A 13,094-nucleotide genomic window follows, 5' to 3' on the forward strand; every position below is an offset into this window, starting at 1 on the left:
TCTCCTAAACCACCCTCCTACATCTAACCCCCCTCTTCTACCTCCTACCTTCCCCCGTCAAACTCTTTTGCCATCCTAAATCCCGACACTCCAAACTTACTACGATTTCTTCAATCACCACTACAATCCCAACACTTCCCCTCTCCCTCCTCGCACTACCCGTAACAGACAGAACAAACTCCACCCCCTCTTCCCTACCACACAATCACCTCCACCTTCCTTTGCTCCTATGCTTGAGACACCAGTCCTTCTTCCCCCCTTCACAAGAAATCCTTTATCCCCCAAAACTCCCGAACCAATCAGAAGAAAAAACCATTGAAAATATTCAAGATTACCTAATGAAAACTGACACTCAACTCAAATCTTACAACTCCCGCTCCTTCCACTCCAAGTAACTGCTGATATCCATCCTCCTCCTAAGATATCCCCTACACCCTATCCCCCTACCCCCTCCCAACACAGCCCATCCCCCCGACCCCAACCCGCCGCCCACATTAACCCCCCCACCATCCCTCTATCCCTTCCACTCCCTCCTTACGCACGTGAATCCCTTATGTTAACTCATTTAAATCTCATAAAGTCAATACACACCACCAGACACTCCAAACCCACAAAATCCTACTGCCGTTTCCCAAAGTTTTGAAACAACTCGTACCTCTGCTTTCCCCCACCATCCCCCCTTCACTGCCTCCCAACCTATCAGGGCATCCTTACAGAATCCCCCACTTTTTTCTTTAACAACCCATTCTCTTTCCCCAAACGCATACATATTCTTCATCTAATCTAACTCCTTCCATACCCGACCCTAACCCTTTCACTCACCAACTCCTTTGCCCAGCTTAGACAACTAATCACTAACTCAACCACCCTTCCCTAAATTAACTTTAGTGCTACATGACCTTAGATGTCTAGCACATTTATCTTGCTTTTAACCTTTAAACCCCCATTAGCTATAGTTATTTTTTGGGTTCTCTAGCTTCCACAGAGCAGCAATGTTCTCCAGTGAAAGCTGTATTTGGGAACCTTTCCCTAAAATCCAGATTTCCTCTTTCCCTTCACTTCTGCAGACTATGGTAGATGGTCCTACAGAAAGAGTGGTATACAGAAGCCAGTTCTAGCTTTTCATGGAAACTGCTGTTGCCCTTTACCCATACAAAAAGTCATCATTGGGAGTTATGCTTGGTGGCCCCAGCTGTTCTGAAGTCTGTTTCATCTTGTTAACACTCATGGAGTGTTCCAAGTCTCAAAATGACAGCACATGCATAATTACACATCCAGAAATTCTCTTGGCCCCCTTTCAAAGATTAATTTCCCTGTCTTTTTACATAAAGTAATCAGTAACAAATGAGCCAATATAAGGATTTTCTTTAAAATGTTACTTTTGTAAGATTTCACTAGAATAAATGACAAGACTTTTAAAATTGTGAATTTGTTCTTCATCTGTCAAATCAGTCTTTCTCATTCTCTACTCTTTTATACAAAATTAAAACCTATAGATCAAATAGCACTCTCCTGAGAATATCATGTGTCAAGTAAATCAATTATATTATAACTACTGGGCCCTACAACCCACTCTCCAAGGAATGTGGTTTGCAGCCCAGAGGCAAACCCTTGATTCTGGTAGGCCTGTCCCACATGAACACTCATGCATGATATCTAGATCCTTGCCTCCTCTTTGCAATACAATTAAAAATTTTATGCGGGACACATTTTTGCTTCTTTGCCATTTTCTGGGGTCTATATTTGTCAGTGTTATGTTATATTCAGATGATAATAGAGTTTTCTTTGAGCAGACTTCATGTTATCTCTCAAGGTAGCTTATACTCTGTGCATTGACAGTAATAATAGGAACATTGTTTATTGAGTTCTTTTTATATATTTTATATTTAAATTTTCTGAAATTTTCTACACCACTGGTAACAGCTGGAAGGAATAGGTTCCTCATGTGAAATAGAAGCCTTCCTGAATGGCCCTCTCTTAGGCATGGTTGATGGCTAGTAAAATTCTCCCCATGGACCAGTGAAATCTTCGCAAACAAACCCAAGTCAATCTGACTCCAAGTGCTTTGTGCACTCATGACAAGATGCCCCTATTATATTTGACAACAATTTCCCATGATGAGACATTCCTGTCATCCACCCCTCAGTAAAAAAAATTTCATGATGAGACACCCCTGTCACCTGCTTCTTGTAGAATTTTTTTATGATGAGAATTCTGTTACCTGCCACTTGAAAGAAATTTATTCATGAAAAGGTGTCCACATCACCTAGATGCAAAGGGTTAGAGAATGATTTTTTTTTTACCAAACATATACAACAAGATTGATGGTACAGCTCATCAAACTTTTTTACTACTCCCTGAACTTGAACTTTCTTCTGAGCATTACTGTCCCTTTGAGCTTTTCAGCTTTTATTTCAAGATTTAGTTTCTTTTATGATACAAAATCATAACTTTACATACAATTAAGTCATCTACAGCCTGTTCCCAGTAAAAAAAAAACTACATAAAAGGTAATGATAAACACATTCTTACCTCTGAGAAAATGTGCAGTTTGCTGTTGGCTACCAAAGTATTATATCATTACTCTTTTTTTTATTGACATCAAGATTATTTATATAATGGCAATAAGAAATTTTAAAAAAACTTTCTGAAAAATAAGGAAAAGGGTAAACAGGTAGTACTAGTATGGACCCAGTGTGAATAAGCTCAAAATTACAGTGGACATGGCATGTATGTCATGCCATCCCAGCTCCCGGGCCAAGACAAGACAAGACAAGATAAACAAAAAAAAAAAATAAATAAATAAAAAAAAAAATAAATAAAAAATAAATAAAGAAGCAATGAGAATTTTTTCCAATGTTTTCACCTCCCGCCTTACACTGAAGTCCCCTAGTTATATCAAATCCTTACCTGACAAAATCTGGGTTTCATGGGGTACAACATTGACTTTTTAAAGATGGGAATCTATTCTCCAAGCAGGTAACTTAATTCGATAGATATCAGATTAATGGAGCTTTCACAACACTTACCCCATCATTAGAGGCCCCAAGAAATTTCTTCCCGCAAAACAGCACGATCCTTTGTTTCAATCTGTCTTCAAATGTGAATACATGCATATGCTGGGCATCCCAAATATCACATACCACAAAAGCCTGGTCCCGGGTTTTTACCAGAGAGAACGGAGTAAATGTGAAAAATGGGGGAAATAGATTTAAATTAAGGCATAAAAAAACAATCATTGGCCTTGCAACCTCTCAGGATTCAAAACTTTTTGAGAGTAAACTACTGTAGTGAGGATTTAAAGGCCCCGTACAGTGAAGTAGAGATATAAATGTTTTTTTTTTTTTTTTTTTGTGAAAAATACTAATAGCTAATAGTCCAGTATCAACTTCCATTTCCTCAAGAGTATTCAAACTAAGCAGTTCACTCATAACATAAAAAAAAAACCATGTCACACACACACATTGATAACTGGGATAGTTAATAGATATAAATGAGCGGGGACTGTGGTTTTTCATCTTCATAAAGTATTATGTGTACTGTAACATGCGAACGCACGCACACACGCACACATGCACCCCCCCACACACACACACATATATAATATAAACATATATGTATATGTTAAGCTACTTACTTTATATAATAAACATTCTGGGTAATGGGTGTACATATTGCTAAAGAAACAAACTATTACACATTCCAGACATTACACATTTAAAACTGAAACTAATAATTGCTTCAGCCACTTACTGAGAGGTGGCCTTCATGATGTTCGGGGAAAATATTTATATAAGTACTCAGACGCCACCAACTGGAGGACTGGTCTCCCAAAAACTCCAGACGCTGATTTGATCCTAGAGTAAGGTTGTTGAAGCCGATGCTGCGGTCAGTGAAGGCTCGAGCCAAACAGGCGGATGTGGTTGAAGTGCACACCAAAGGACTCCTCAAACTTGGATAAATTCTGGTTAAAAGGAAGAAGGTATAATACTGCAGTTTCTCTGTCTGTCCTTATCAATTCTTCTGTAGGCTACTGTGAATCATAATTTTTTTTCCATTTTACTCTGGTCCCATCACAAATAAAATTAAAACCAGATACTAACAAAAATAATATAATTGCACTCCACTTACAGTAAGGATTGGGAAGGATTTGATCCACTTTTGGTCCCCCTGCGGCTCTTGCATTTGTATTGGGTGAGGGGGATGGTTTTACCCAGATGTTGTGCAACAAATCCTCACCTTTAAACAGGGTCGAACTTAGAACACTGTCTGCTTCCCGGCAAGTGAGAACACCATTATCATTAACAGGTTCCTCAAAAATGTTTAAGAAAAAATTATAAAATAAATATATAAATATATAAATATATCTAAACTATAAACTAATCTATATTATAATCATATTATATTATACTAAAAAATATATATATATATATATATTAAAATATATATATATATTTAAAATATTATATTTACATATATGTATTATATTTATATATGTAGGTTATATTTATTGTTATATATTATATTATATATATATATTATATATTAATTTTATATATATATTTAATATATATAATATATATATATATAATTTTATATATATATATATATATATATATATATTATAAATATATATATATATCAATTTAATAACGTATTCATGTTTGAGCAGCGTGGACCTCTCCACATCTTCGCACTAAACTCGTCTTACGCTTTCTTTCCAATTATACCCTCGACAGCCCGCAAATATCTTTGATATTGTCGTTCAGTCTTGTCTTCGGTTTGCCTCTTCCTCTGTTTCCTATCACCATCCCTGTCAGCAAGTTTTTCTCAATACTTTTATTTCTCATTACATGCCAATAAACTTTAATTTTCCTCTTGTTCAAGATGTCCAACCAGTCGGTCTTTACAATTTATTTTTCTCAGACTTCATCTTTCGTCTTCTTCTCTGTCCAGCTAATACGCAGTACTCGTCTGTAACACCACATTTCAAAACTATTGATTTTTTTCTTGTCTATCTATTCAACACCCAAAAATCAGAACCATAGATGAAATTTGGGAAAAACTAATGAGTTCAATAACCTCAGCTTTGTCCGTAAGGTAATGCTCGGTCTTTCCAGATGTTATTGAGAGCAATTTTTGGCGTTTTTGGCAATGTAATTCTTTTTTTTATCTCCGGTGAATCATCATATGTATTAGTTAAAACAGCTCAAAGATAAGTGAACTCTTTCACTTTTTCCCCACAATCATTCCATTGATTGTAACATGTTCATCATTGTTCATGCCGGTTATCTTGAATCTTCATGATCTTAGTTTTTTGGCATTAAGAAACAAGCCAGCCTTTCGCTTGCTTCTCTAATTTTATCTAGTAGTTGTTGTAGTTCAGTGATACTGCTGGCAATCAAAACTTATATCATCGGGTCCCTCAGATTGATATTTTGTATCCTCCAACATCCACAGTTCCTTCAAAATCTTAGAGCACCTCTCAAAATTTGTTTCAGAATATATATAAAGAGGTGCGGAGACAGAATGCAACCCTGTCGTACTCCTTGTTTGACTTCGAACCATTCTGTTAACCCATAAGTGGTTTTTACAGCTGCTTGTTGTTGGTCATACAAGGTTTTTATTAATTGGATGATGTGTTTTGGAAACTTCATATCGTACATGTTTCCAGAGGATATCGTGATCAACAGTATCAAAGCTTTCACATAATCGATGAAACACAGGTATAGGTCTTTTTGATGTTCTCTGTTTTTCTCTATGATCAATTTTAAATTTAGAATCGGGTTTCTGGTACCTTTTCCAGGGCGAAAACCCGCTTGTTCGTCTGCAATTTCCTCTCTTAACTTCAACTTCATTCTTTCAGCAATAATTTTCAAAAGAATTTTGCTGCTGTGACTTATTAAGGAAATTGTCCTTTTATTGCTGCATTGGAGTGCGTCCCCTTTTTTTAGGTATGGGAGTAAAGACTGATTTTACCCAGTCTTCTGGCCATTTTCTTTCATTCCATATTTTTGTACGAGTTTGTAAAGAAGATTCAACATTTTCGCCAGATTCTTAATTAGTTCTGCTTTTTTATTTCATCTACTCCGGGGCTCTTGTTATTATTTACTTCTTTTATGGATTTTATAACTTCGTCAAGCAGTGGCGGTGGTTCATCCTCGCTGTCATTGAGTCTAATTAATTTTGTTGTTAGATTTTTATTCTTTTTGTATAAGTTGGAACAATATTGATTCCATCTATCTTTGACTTCTTTTCCATCACATAAAACAAGTCCATCTTCATTTTTGATAGTGTCCATATGTAGGTTTAAATTTTGTGTGATGTTTCGTACTCCTTGGTAGAGTTCTTTAGTTGTCTTATTGATAGAACAGTTTCAATTCTCGGCAATGTTCATTAAATATTTTTTTTATCTTGTCGCAATAATCTTTGAATTTTTGTATTTTGTTTTTGTAAATTACTTTTTCAACTGGTTTATTGATACCTTTTTATTTTAGGCATCTTCTTGTTTCAATTTCACTTAGTGTTTTTTTCAGATATCCAGGGGGGAATTGTCTTTTTCTTTTGGCGATAGTTTCTTAAACAGTGCTCAGCAGGAGTTCTTTTCCTTCTTCCCACAACTCATTTGGTGTTTTATCATCTTCACATTGATTGGGGTATTTCAAATTTGTTTTACACTGCAATTCTGTAATTGTTATCAAGAGTTTTGTAGTCGAGCTTTAGAGGTGGTATTGGACGCTCCAATCTTTTTGAGTCTTATTTTAAAGTCGATAGTTAGTAGTTGGTGGTCAACTTTTTGCAGTCGGCACCAGGTCTTGTTTTGGAATTTTTTATGCAACTCTTTCCCTTTTTGGTTCAGCACAATGTAGTCAATTGGTTGCATGTTTTTTTGTCTGGTGAAAACCACGTGTACAAGTGTCTTGGGTGGTGTTGGAACAAGTATTGGTTATAACTAAATAATTTGTACTACAGAATTCAATAAAATCTTTACCTCTTTTATCTATATCTCCAAGGCCGAATTTTCCACAGGTGTAAATTTTTTAGATTATTTTTTCCTACTTGGCGTTTAGGTCTCCCCTGATTATTTTTACATCTCTGTTAGGGATTGTGTCTAAAGTATCTTGGAGAGAGTTATAAAAATTTCCATTCTTTATCACTTGCAAAATTGGTTGGTGCGTAGCATTGTATAATACTAATATTATGAGGTTTTGCTTGTATTCTGACTTTTAAAATGCGATCATTTATTGGGCTGTACCCATTTAGTGCATTTGCAGTTTTTTTCGTGAGAATCATAGCAACTCCCTGACTATAATTTCCTTCTTCTTTTCCAGAAAAAAGAACTGTCTTGTTTTCTTTAGTTTTGAAACTTCCATTACTTTTCCAATGGTCTCACTTATTCCTAGTATTTGAATGTTGTATCTATCCATTTTTGTTACAGACAGATGTAATTTACCCATCTCTTTCATTTTCCTTACGTTCACGTTCCGATTTTTAATGTGGGTTTTTTAATTGGACCTGTTTCTTTATCTTCTTTGTCTTCCAGATGCATGTTTAACATTGTCAGCCCTGATTGCCCACTAACTAACGCGCCCCTGATAACACACGCGAACGGGCGATGTGGTATGAATTATCGTTTCTGCATTTAATCATTGGTGTAGAGGTTTGTCAGGAGAAAATAAAAGGTTTAGTGGAATCCCCCAGGCTCCTTCTCAACTCGCAGTCTCCAACTAATTAGGAGGAAAATATCTCTGCCGCTTTTAACAACGTTACACTGTAATACGCCAGACATATTATTTGGTGAAACCAGTAATCAGTAGAACTGAAGGTGTTTCACCAGATATCCACTGCCCTGCTGCCGACAGTTTCACCGCACCCCCGGTATAGGGAGCTAATAGGGTGCTATCCTTGTTCAAAAGGGAACCCTAGGGTGCAGTTTTTGTCTTACCCAGGACAAATATATAATTTTGTATATTATATATATAAAATTTTATATATATATATATATATATATATATATATATATATATAAAATTATATAATTTTATATGTATATATATAGTATATATATATATATATTTTATATATAAAATATGTTATATATGTATATATATATATATATTATATATATATATATATATTTTATATATATAAAATGTGTGTGTGTGTGTGTGTGTGTGTGTGTGTGTGTGTGTGTATATGTGGTGTGTGTGTGTGTGTGTGGTGTGGGGTGTGTGTGTGTGTGTGGTGTGTGTATATATGTATGATATATGATATATAATAAATATATATACATATAAATATATAAAAATATACCCTATACAAATATATATGCACACAATATAAATATATATATATATATATATATATATAATATATATAATAATATATTATATATATATATATATATATATATAAATATATATATAAATATTTATGTACTTATATATAATATATACACATATAAATAATAATACATACATATATAAATATAATCTTCTTTCAACGGTAGGTTCAGTCTGAGCCGCCGTGGTCACAGCATGGATATCAATTGTAGTTTTCTGTTGTGATGATCTTGGAGTGAGTACGTGGTAGGGTCCCCAGTTCCTTCATGGAGGTGCCGGTGTTACCCTTTTTTTGGTATCATTCTCTCTATTTTCCGGCTTGGGACCAGCACTGACTTGGGCTGGCTTGGCCACCCAGTGGCTAGGTAGGCATTCGAGGTGAAGTTCCTTGCCCAAGGGAACAACGCGCTGGCCGGTGACTCGAACCCTTGAACTCAGATTGCCGGCGTGATAGGTCGACGCTCTTACCATTTTTGGGCCCCCGCGGCCCTTTACGATCATGGGCTTCCTTGATTTTTTATTGGCAATTTAGAGCGGTGGTTTGCCATTGCCTTCCGCCCAGTGTTTTATCGAGTCACCATCTCTATTTACCCGGCACTGGGCTTGGGCTGGCTTGGCCACCCAGTGGCTAGGTAGGCAATCGAGGTGAAGTTCCTTTCCCAAGGGAACAACGCGCCGGCCGGTGACTTGAACCCTCGAACTCAGATTGCCGTCGTGACAGACTTGAGTCCGATGCTTAACCATTCGACCACCGCGGCCCCATAAATATAATACATATATGTAAATATAATTTTATATATATATATATATTATAATATTATTATATTAAAACATATCTATAAATATATATTCATTCATTCATTTAACGGGAGGTTCATTCTGAGCCGCCGTGGTCACAGCATGATACTCAATTGCAGTTTTCACGTTGTGATGCTCTTGGAGTGAGTACGTGGTAGGGCCCCGTTCCTTCCACGGAGAGTGCCGGTGTTACCTTTTTAGGTAACATTCTCTCTTTTTTTATCCGGGCTTGGGCCCAGCACTGACTTGGGCTGACGTGGCCACCCAGTGGCTAGGCAGGCAACGAGGGAAGTTCCTTCCCCAAGGAACAACGCGGGGGTCCGTGACTCAAACCCCTCGAACTCAGATTGCCGTTGTGACAGTTTGAGTCCGACGCTCTAACCATTCGACCACCGCAGCCTTGACAAATCATGTGCTTCCAGGGATTTTTTTTTGGGCAATTTAGAGCGGGGGTTTTTGCCATTGCCTTCCGCCCGGTGTTTTTTTTTTTTTTTTTTTTTTTTTTATCGAGTCACCATCTCTATTTACCGGCACTGACTTTGGGCTGACTTGGTCCCCCAGTGGCTAGGCAGGCAATCGAGGTGAAGTTCCTTGCCTAAGGGAAACAACGCAGCGGCGGTGACTCGAACCCTCGAACTCAGACTGCCGTCGTGACGTCTTTAGTCCGACGCTCCTACCATTCGGCCACCCCGGCCCCATAAATATATATACACACATATAAAAAATACATACATTTCATATATATATAAATAATATAATATATTATATTATATATTTTAATATATATATATATATATGTGTGTGTGTGTGTGTGTAATATGTTATATGTATATTTATATATATATGTATATATGTATATATGTTATATACATATATAATATTAATATACTATATATATATTATATTATATATATATTATATATATATATATATAATATATATATATATAAATACAATATTTGGATGGCCTATAAAAACCTGCCGGCATGAAAGAATTCACCCTTTATGCACTCTAGTTCAAGATCAACAGGTTGTCACAAATTTTTAGTAAAAAGATTCAATGAAGTGTTATACTTTATCACTTATTTTTCTCAGTTCACAATTCTCTTAATTCCACCCTTGTACTTACAACCAATTCTTTGGTTTCATACTTTTTTTAGGTTAGGTCTAAAAAAAAAATTCCTTTAATCCCTTTTATAACTAAAAACTATGTGAAGGTTAAAACAAATTTTCTATTCTGTACCTCTATTCCAGTATCAAGAAAAAGGCTCCATGAGAGCTTCAAAGCAGTTGGCCATTGCATGCCCGCAGCTCGAAATCATGACACAGATCAGAGCCATGAGCATACAGCATGAACTGGCCCAGTCCAAGCTTCTCTGCTAACACTGCTAGATGTTGGTTTGGACAAAAGCTGCCCTGTTAAATGAGTAAAAATAGTCCAATTGTATAATTGTAATCTATCAGTCACAGCTATGATTACCTGTATCTAGCAATTTCTCTTAAAAGAAACTATTGTACACTTTTATATACAGAAATTTCCCAAGATCCCTATGCTCCAAACTACACAAAGAAGGAAAAGGAATCCTACTGTAAGTTGCCAAGCCACCTTCCTCTAGACTGGGGAAGAGGTGGAACAAGTGAATGGAGGTAAGAAATTCTACCACAGCATCACCAAGAAACTCCAGACGTTCATTATGTGTGTTTTTGCTCTCCGTCTCAAGGTTGCGTCCAAAACGAGACATGATGTTTATCAGTGTGTTTTTGCCCGTTGAGAAAGTAATAGGGTGTGCTGCATAAAGTTGATTAATACTATGGAATTAGTGAAACAACTTATTTAAAAGAATTTCCCAAATGCCCGTCTGTCTAGCCCTAGCCTGATCTGCATTAATGGTGTAAAGACATATACTAAAATAGTAATTCACTTGAATGATAGCATATTTCCTTCTTTTATTAGATTTATCTCTTATTTTCAGTTTTCTTTCACAAATGCTATTTCCATCTTTAAAAATTTCTCATTTAATCAACCAGCTTTTACTACCCATACTTACCCCCTTTTTCGGGTATTCATATAATGGATCTTTTATCCCCCAAATTTAGGCTGCCGTATTCCACAATTTGTGAGCGAGTTCCGGGCGTGATCAGGATTTTTGCCAAAGTTTTCTCTGAAAGCAATTAAATGCATACATTAGAGCAGCAGAACACACTAATATCTTAAATAACTCTTACTGCACAATAACTAGTACTGGAATATATATTGTAATACTTACAACAAATGACTTACAAAGAGATATACACCAAGCAAAACACTCCAGCATCACATAAATGTCAAATATCACAAAAATTCTGATGATACTGCTCAGTCAGTAGCTATTTGATTCTTGCAACTTCTCATACATCAACTAAATGCCACACCTGTAGGAGGGTGGGTAAGAGCCAACTGCAGAAGAAACCTCGTGCGGAATTTGTACAGGATTCTCTCTTCTAGGACCTCTAGTGAACAGGGGAAAGCGCAGGTGACATACCAACAAGGGAGCAACATGGCATGCTGAGGGTGAAAGAGAATAAAAAAATTTTACAGATAAAGGTGACCAGTATGGGGATAACTAATATAACAATTTAAAATTTATGATGGCAATTACCATTTTTCCTTTCATTTCATCAAAGTATTTTTCAATTGTTGAAGGTATAGGATTATATGTAGCCTTATGTGACCCACAACAGCTGCACTTTCCCCACTACTGTTCATTCATCTTTAACACAAAACATACAAATACTATAATAACTAGTTTTCAAGCTTCCTAAACCAAAACATCCAAAGTCAGTGAATTTAATACCCTTAACATTTAAACCCTTTCCTGGACAACATCACACATAATCCCAGAGCGGTAGAATCCCCGCGCAGAGACAGCAACAGTCACATCTCGCTTTATCTTAGAGGTCATCCGATCTCCTGCAAGCGGTTCTCTTTTGCCCCCAACCTCCTCTGTCCTCAAATGAGGCTTAGGCATGTTGGCTAGGCAAGTGCCGAAATTTTACGTATTCCCTCCACGCCTTCTGGGACCTTTAGAATTCAAGGACAGCTCCTATAATTAGCTTTGTAATGAAAACATATATAAATACATATACATATATAGATACATTATATATATATAATATATATATATTATATTATATATATATAATATATATTATATATATTATATATAATTTATATATTTATATATACTTATATATACTTATATATACTTATATATATTATATATATATTATATATATATTTATATATATATATATATATAGCTATGTATATATATGTATATATATATATATATATATATATATATATAGATATATATATATATAATTCTATATATATTCATATATATATTCATATATATATTCATATATATATCAACATATACATATGTAAAACATATACAATGTATATAACATATACAATATACGTAAACATATACAATATACATAACATATATAATATATACCATATCAATATATATAAGAAGTATAATATATATAACATATTTAACAGATACCATATACTTAATATATGTATGATATATATTAAATATATTGTATGTATTACATATATAAATATATAATAGATACAATAAATTTAATATATATAATATACAAAATATAAAATTATACATAAATGTATGCAATAGATACAGTATATAATTATAATATATATAACAAAACATGATATATAAATAAATAAAGAAGTTACAGAAAGAAAGAAAGAAGAAGAAAGAAAAAAAAATCCACAACAAGATAAACAGACCAAACTGGAGAACACCGCATACGAACTCCCAGAGGACTCATCAGGATTCCGGCATAGGAAGCTGCGGCGGCGGATCCAAATGCACAATGACGGGGTAATGATGCTTCTAACTGTCGCTAACCTGGTCTCTGAGGAGGAGGAGGAAAAGGGAA

At 35.3% G+C, this 13,094-nt stretch overlaps 1 pseudogene; it reads right to left on the minus strand.

The window, feature by feature from the left end:
* Nucleotides 1-3,085: 3,085 nt before the first annotated feature.
* On the minus strand, nucleotides 3,086-12,983 carry LOC119571675 (annotated as a pseudogene).
* Nucleotides 12,984-13,094: the final 111 nt, after the last annotated feature.

This window comes from Penaeus monodon, unplaced genomic scaffold (genome assembly GCF_015228065.2).
Source record: "Penaeus monodon isolate SGIC_2016 unplaced genomic scaffold, NSTDA_Pmon_1 PmonScaffold_7434, whole genome shotgun sequence".
Taxonomy (NCBI): Eukaryota; Metazoa; Arthropoda; class Malacostraca; order Decapoda; family Penaeidae; genus Penaeus; species Penaeus monodon.